Raw genomic sequence first — 7,601 nt, 5'->3', positions numbered from 1 at the left:
TTCAGCCATTTTCAAACTGGTTTATGTGCACTGAACATCTGTTCTGTTCTCTTACAGGTTTAAACCAGTATCTGATCACTTAAACCAGTTTATGTGTAATGTCTGTCCCTAGCGCTGATGTCTGTGAAGGTCTGCAGGGCTCTGATCCTAGACTTCCTTAGCCAGAACAGATGGAAATCATATCTATACTCCCTTCATCTCATGGACTGATGCTGGATAGCACTCAGAAAATAGACAGTACTGCTCTCCCAGGAGACTTTCTTATTCACAGCAGAAGGGATTCCATTTGAAGTACTTGCCTGGCTGAGTGGACTGGGTTTTCTAGGTGGTGACAGTCAAGAGGACAGCCCTGAATGGTCTTCTGTTCCAGCTGTATTAAAGTATTAACTACAGCTCAAGGGTTCAGTGCAAGGCAGCAAAGAGTGGAAAAGAATAACATCATCTACAAGTAATTTATACCAGGATAACTATAATAGTATAATTATATTAGTACACAGCTATAGTCCCATATGTAATGAAACCCTAAGTGTAAAATCAGTAGAATACTCTGGAGCTGGGGCGGTATGGGTGCTAAGCCACATTGTCAGCAGCCCAAAGATTGCAAATTCACAGGCCAGAGCAGAAGTGCTCACACTGTGGCCACGCCAGATTCCAACAAATACACAATTCTGCTAAATACCTTGTTACAAGGATGTGAAAAAGGAAGTATATATACAAAAAAGTGAGGTAAAAACTGAACAGGTATGTAAATGACACCCAGGATTTCCTAAGAATGACTATATGCAAGTCCAAGGTCCTTGTGAAATAAATTTGTGGGTGTGTCTACATGAGATGCTACGTTGCCATAGCGGCAAGTCACTATGGTGACATAGCGTGGGTGGGCACAAACTATGACACCAGCACTACTGCTCAGTAGGGCTGGAAATGACCCATGCACCATCAGGACTATGCAGTAACAGCAGTTACTCTACAGTCATTTAGTACTTGCTAAAGCCAGGATAACTATAATAGTACTTACCAAAGCAAGTTCTAAACGACTGCACAGTAACAACTGCACAGTCGGGTACAAGTGTAGACGCACCCTGTGAGTATACAAAAAAAACACATGGTAACAGAAAACCTATTTGTGCCACAGAGAAACTGCTTATGTTTATTTTTATATAAAGATTACTTCTGCTTAGGTTGATGTCTACCTGGATTATCTGCTGCCTAAGTGCCAGCCATATAAATAAAGCCATTGAATGACAACTTTACTACACCATACACATATGGCTATAAAAATAATCAGTTTATGAGGTGGTAGTATTTATTTAATCATGAGAAACCCTCTTCCTTTCAGAGTTTCATAGTATTCTAACATAAGCAGAACACTATGCATAGACACTACAATACAGTGAAATCAACAGGAATGCAGCATGGACAAGGAGGTCTCTGCCAACAAATAATGAGGGGGATTTGGGCCTTGGTTTTTCTAAATACCTAGACACAGTGAAACTACTGGAATAAAAATCTTCAGTTTTAAAGTCTTCGGGTTCTGTTAATGAAATGTCTTATATCACCATAGGTTGAGAAAATGTGTGTCTTGACCCTGAATGTAAGGCTGAATTCATCATTTTACTCTGGACCCCTTTATTACGCAGGCAGCTCTAAGAGAAGGATTCTACAGATAACATGTAAGCATAACATTTTTTAAACAGAAAGAACTCCCTTTTGGTATTAAATTGGCAGAGCCCGCTCTCTTCCCAGAGACCTCTGCCCCATAAAGAGAATCTGTCAGAGGTAAAAGGGTGAAGGACACAGCAGAGATATACTCTGTCAATCTTCTATCAGTGTGAAGTTCCTTACGGACTATATGCCAACCACAGCCTACTCTAACTCATACTGGAGCTATGCTGGCACAGAACCAGAGAAACAAATCTTGCTCCCTGATAGCCTTGATCCTGCTCCATTGAGCAGAATTCAGACATGGAGAGAAATGAGCCATTGTTTTTAATCTGACAGAACTAATTTTAAAGAAATCATGAGAGAAGTTTTTACAAACTGAACACAAGGATACAGTTTGAAGAACAAATTTTGAATAAGAACATACAGTCAACAACAAGAAACAGCTTGCTGGCTGATAATGGGATAAAATGATGAATCAAAGGATAGGAATGAAGCTAGCACACATTACAACAGAAGCCGATTTAATATTAAAAAATTGGGTAGTCATAAAAGGAGAATTTTCAAGGAAAGAAGCTATTAGCGTGATGCTACAATGAAGGATTAGGTTTTACAGCTGTTAACGATTTGTGCATATGAATGCTAAAAGCAAAACTTCCAAGTGAAATGTAAAATTCAGAAAACATAAGAAATAAGACCAGAAACATTAGGAACCTAACCTTAAACCAGCAGCTTTTCTACTTTGACTTCTTGCATGTCATAGTTCATTAGGTTTTACCTAAATTCCTTATACTGAGCCCAGTAACTTGTGCTTGGTTAAGCACATCTTCCAGAAACGCATCTAGTCTCTATTTGGAAACGTCAACATTTAGTAAATCTACTTGCTTTTGGCTGATTCTATGATTAATCATCTTCATGGTTAAAAATGTGTCTGATTTCTAATTTGAATTTGTCTGACTTCAGCTTCCAGTAATTAGTGTTTTGTTCTATGCCTTTCTCTGCTAGATTAAAGAATCCTTAATGCCAGGTATTTTCTCCGCGTGAAATCAAGTTACATATCAATCTTCTGTCTGATAAACAGATTATGCTGTTTAATTCTCTCACTACAAGGCTTTTTTTTCTAGTCTTTCATTTTTTGCAGGTTCTTTTACACTTTTCAGTGTTTCAACATGATTTTTATAATGTGGATAGTAGAATTGTATGCAGTATTCTAGTAACAGTTTTATTAATGCTATATACCAGGGGCAGACAACCCACGGCATGGGTGCCAGAGTGTGGGACATGAAGGTATTTTACTTGGCATATGTGTCTTGGGGTGGGTGACAGGGAAGGGGCTGAGGCTGCACCGCCACAACAAGCATCGGGCCCCTCACGAATCCCCCACCATCTGGCCCTGGCATACCAACATCTTACAAGTTGAGCTTGTGGGTGTTTTGGGCACTTTGCCCAAAAACATTACTGACCTTTGCTATATACATTCTGAAGAAATGTGATATTAGCATAAACGCTTGGGAGACTCAACACCGCATCATCCCCAATGGCACTGTGATGTACAAGGCATTGATCATTTTGAGCAAACTTGCTTCACTATGGAGGTGGATAAACAAGAGACAAAAGGAAAAAGCTGGGGCCCAGACATCACCGGGATCTATTCCTTCCTCCTAGAACTACTTGCCACACCTTGCAGCCGAACGTGCGGATCTCAGATCGGCCTCCACTGCCATCCATGGACTCACTGATGACTTCCCTATCTACTAGAAGACTGTCAACTCGTATTGAGGGACTTCTGCTACTGCCAATACTACAATAGAGGTAAAATCACTTCTGGACCTTGAATCACTATTCGCATTTATACATCAAAAAATTTAAGCAGCCCTTTTTGCTGTTTCATAGTAGCTAGGGTCAGAAGGGACCTGAACAGATCATCTAGCCTGACCCCCTGCCACAGGCAGGAATGAATGCTGGATTCACAAGACCCCAGACAGGTGATCATCCAACCTCCTCTTGAATTTGCCCAAGGTAGGGGCGAGGATCCTTGGGAAGCTGGTTCCAGATTTTGGCCACCCTAATAAGATATTGCCTTCTGATCTCTAACCTAAACCTATTCTCCATCAGCTTATTACCATTGTTCCTTGTCACCCCAGGTGGTGCTGGGGATACAAGTGCTCTACCTATTTGCTGTTGATCTCCCCTGATGAATTTGTAGGCAGCTGCCAGGTCCCCCCTCAGCCTCCTGTTGCTGAGGCTGAACAGGTTCTCTCTTCGTACGGCCTGTTCTGCTGCCCTCTCACAAAGCAAGTGGCCCTCCTCTGAACCTTCTCCAGGCTGGCTACATCCCTTTTGAAGTGTAGTGCCCAGTACTGGACACAGTACTCCAACTGCGGCCTGGCCAGTGTCGCATACAGTGGGAGTATCACCTCTCTGTACTGGCTTGAGATGCACGCTTGGATGCATGACAAGGTATGGCTGTCCTTGCTAGCTGCAGTCTGGCATTGGCGGCTCATGTTCATCTTGGAGTCAAGATCCCTTTCCACCTCTGTGTTTTCAAGGAGGGAACTCCCCAGCCTGTATGTATGCTGTGGATTCCTTCTCCCAAGATGCAGCACCCTGCATTTGTCTACGTTGAACTCCACCCTATTCTCGTCTGCCCACTTTTGTAGTCTGTCTAAATCTATTTGCAGCCCCTCTCTCCCTTCAAGTGTGTCCACCTTGCCCCACATCTTAGTGTCATCAGCAAACTTGGACAGCGTGCTTTCCACCCCCTCATCCAAGTAGCTGATGAAGATGTTAAACAGTGCGGGCCCAAGGACCGAGCCCTGGGGTATTATACTGTTCACATACCACTAGGTTGAATACAACCCATCCACCACTACTGTCTGGGTGCGCCCCATCAGCCAATTTTTTACCCATCAAACTGTGTAGGCATCAATGCCACAGTCGCTTAATCTACTGATGAGGATGGGGTGAGAGACAGTGTCAAAGGCCTTCTTAAAGTCTAGAAAGACTACGTCCACGGTGACACCATCATCCAAGGATTTAGTTACTTGGTCATAAACGGCAATCAGGTTGGTCAGGCAGGACCTGCCTTTGATGAACCCATGCTGATTGCCCTTGAGCATGATCTCCCCTGCTGGCCCTCCACAGATGTGCTCCTTGAAGATTCTCACCAAGATCTTCCCGAGCACCAAGGTACTGCATGTTTCCTAATTTGTACACTATGACCTCTAGATCTTTTACAGTCAGTGTCTTCTGGGACGCAGTAGCTGACTTTATATGGATGGCCTGCAATCCCTGTTCCAAAAGGTATTTACATTTGGCTGTATTAAAGCATGGTTTTTTGAGGGAGACCAAATGATAAAGTGATTCAGATCACGCATGACTGCTCTACCCTCACTGTTATTTACCATGATGCCAGTATTTCTATCATGCACACATGTTGTAGTTTCTAACATATTTACTTCTAGATTATTGATAAAAATGTTGAATAACATCAGGCCTACTATTCATTCCGGCAGAAGCCCAAATAATACTATTCAGTGATGGTTCCCCAGCATTTTGTGCTCTGTCAGTTGGCCAGCTCTCACCTAAGGTGCATTTCTTTGATAATTGATAGGTAGGGCCTACCAAATTCATGGTGGAAGTGGGGTGTGTGGTGGCTCCTTTAATCTTGCAGGTTCCCCTGTGCACCCCCCCCACTGATTGGTGGAGGGCCCCGCTTGCAGCTCACTTCTTACTGGCAGGGAAGCAAAAACCGTGATTTTAAACACGGCATGGTTTTTGCCTTACCAGTGGTCAGCAGCAAGCAGCGGGGCCACCAGGACCCCTCAGCCAGTCAGCAGTGGGAGGCAAAAACAGTGCCATATTTAAAACCTCAGTTTTTGCCTCCTTGCTGACCAGGAGCAAGCTACAAGCAGGACCCCTTCACTAATCAGCAGTGGAGGGAGGGGCACAACAGGGAATGTGCAAGATTAAAGGAGCCACAGTGCACCCCACTTCTGCCTTGAAGTTGGTAGGTCCATATTGATAGGGCTATTTTTTTAGAGGGAAAGTCATTTGATACCTAGTCAACTGGCTTGTAAGTATATTACATGAATGAAATTACTTTTATCCAACTTATTTGAAATTTCTTTAAAGAATTAAATAAGGTTTATTTGACAAGATGTGTTTTCTAGCAAACTATCCTAGCTTGCATTCCTCTCCCTTAATTATTAAGCACTTTCATCCCAGATCAGCCCTTCCATTATTTTGCTTGGGACAGATGTCAGCTTAACCTGCTTGCAATAACACGGTTCATCTTTAGCTTTTTAAAATATTAGCACAACACTAGCACTATACAGTGTTTTAGAATTTCCCTAGTACTCCAAAAACTTGTTGAAAAAAATGACTACATCAGAGACATCCTCAGCCATATTGTAAGTTACAAGTTAATTCCAGAAAGAGAGGCAATATCTGTACAATACGGTTCAGATTTTGTACTTTGTTTATACTAGCATCAGTTCAGAGAAACTCTATGAACTTTGGCGAAATTACATCAGGCTGACAGTGATATCAGAGCAATATACTCAGTGTTCCCACTTATAATGGTTTATATTAGGGGTGTCAAACTCATTTGGCCCCATGGGCTGGATGAGGGGTCCAGGGCCAGTCTGCGAGGGCCTCACCAGAGCCAGTGTGTAGGGCCAGTCTTGCATGGGTACCACATGCTGTGCATGACTTAGATCAGCCCCATGCACTGTGTGCTACATATACCAGCCTTGGCCCAGGGCTTTCTCTTGGAGATGGCATGGGACTTATGCTGCATGAGATGCCTACTCTGGACCAGCCCTGTGTGCTGGCTCCATTGAATGGAGCTGGTCTGCAGGCCCAGTCCTGACTGGCTCCAGATCCAGCATATATGCCTGGCCCAGTGGGGCACCACATGCATCTCGCACCCTGGATCGGCCCTCCATGTTGTGTGCAGCTTGTGTACCCAGTCCAGTCCAGTCCTATACCCTGCATACAGCACATACCAGCCCGTTGGGGGCTTGGGTTGTATACCACGTGTGGGACCAGCACAGTGCACATGCTGCATGTAGCACATGTACCAGACCAGCCCTACACACTGGGTCTTGTATACAGGGCTAGTGTGTGTGCTTGATCCAAACCAATCCTAAAGCCAGTGCACAGGCTGGTCCCACACAGGCACTGCATGCAGTGTGCTCCCTGGCCTGGCCCCCTGTGCCATGTGGTGCACCCACAGGACCAGGTACAGCCCCATAAACACCAAACTAGTTTTGCACACCACATGCTGTATAACTCAGTTGCGCATGGACCAGGAGACAGCCTAGGGCTAGCATTTTCTCTTTGGGATGATTCTAGCCACAAAGGAATGCCCTCTCCCTATGCACAGCTCTGGGTCTCCTCAGAGCAGCACATGGGGCAGGAGGCAGAGGTACCAGTGCCTGGAACTGTTCTAAGCTGCAGAACTATTCTTAGCTGCAGGAGAATACCCCCTGTCCTTTGCACAACTTCAAGAGCTGTGTATGGCAAAGGAGGCAAATGTGGTGTGGCTGGAACCATCCTGGAGACCCAGGATATGTTGAGCAGCAGAATGCCAGCCGTCACACCAATCAGCTAACCAGTGAGATGGGGGGCAGTCCCTCTGCTGCTTGACCCAACCTGGGGACACTCAAGGTGACCTAAGTTTGTTCAGTTGGGAGACAAGAGACACTGATACTGCTGCCTGAACAGTCTGTGTTCAAGCAGCAGCAGCAGGGTCTCCCACAGGGCTCCCTTACAGCTTGCTCTGGGCCAGGCTTGCAGGGAGCCAGGCTAGTGTTCTCTGACTGAGGAGTACTGGGAGTATCCGAGTGTCAGGAAAAGTGTACAGCTGTTCAAGCTGGCCTAAGAAAGATCTTCCTGGCCAGAAATGGTATCATTCTTGCCCCCCCCCCCCCCAA

Source organism: Gavialis gangeticus, unplaced genomic scaffold, assembly GCF_001723915.1.
Source record: "Gavialis gangeticus isolate Ggan-Ray unplaced genomic scaffold, GavGan_comp1, whole genome shotgun sequence".
NCBI lineage: Eukaryota > Metazoa > Chordata > Crocodylia > Gavialidae > Gavialis > Gavialis gangeticus.
The sequence above is the reverse complement of the archived record's forward strand: the minus strand, read 5'-3'. Positions refer to the sequence as shown.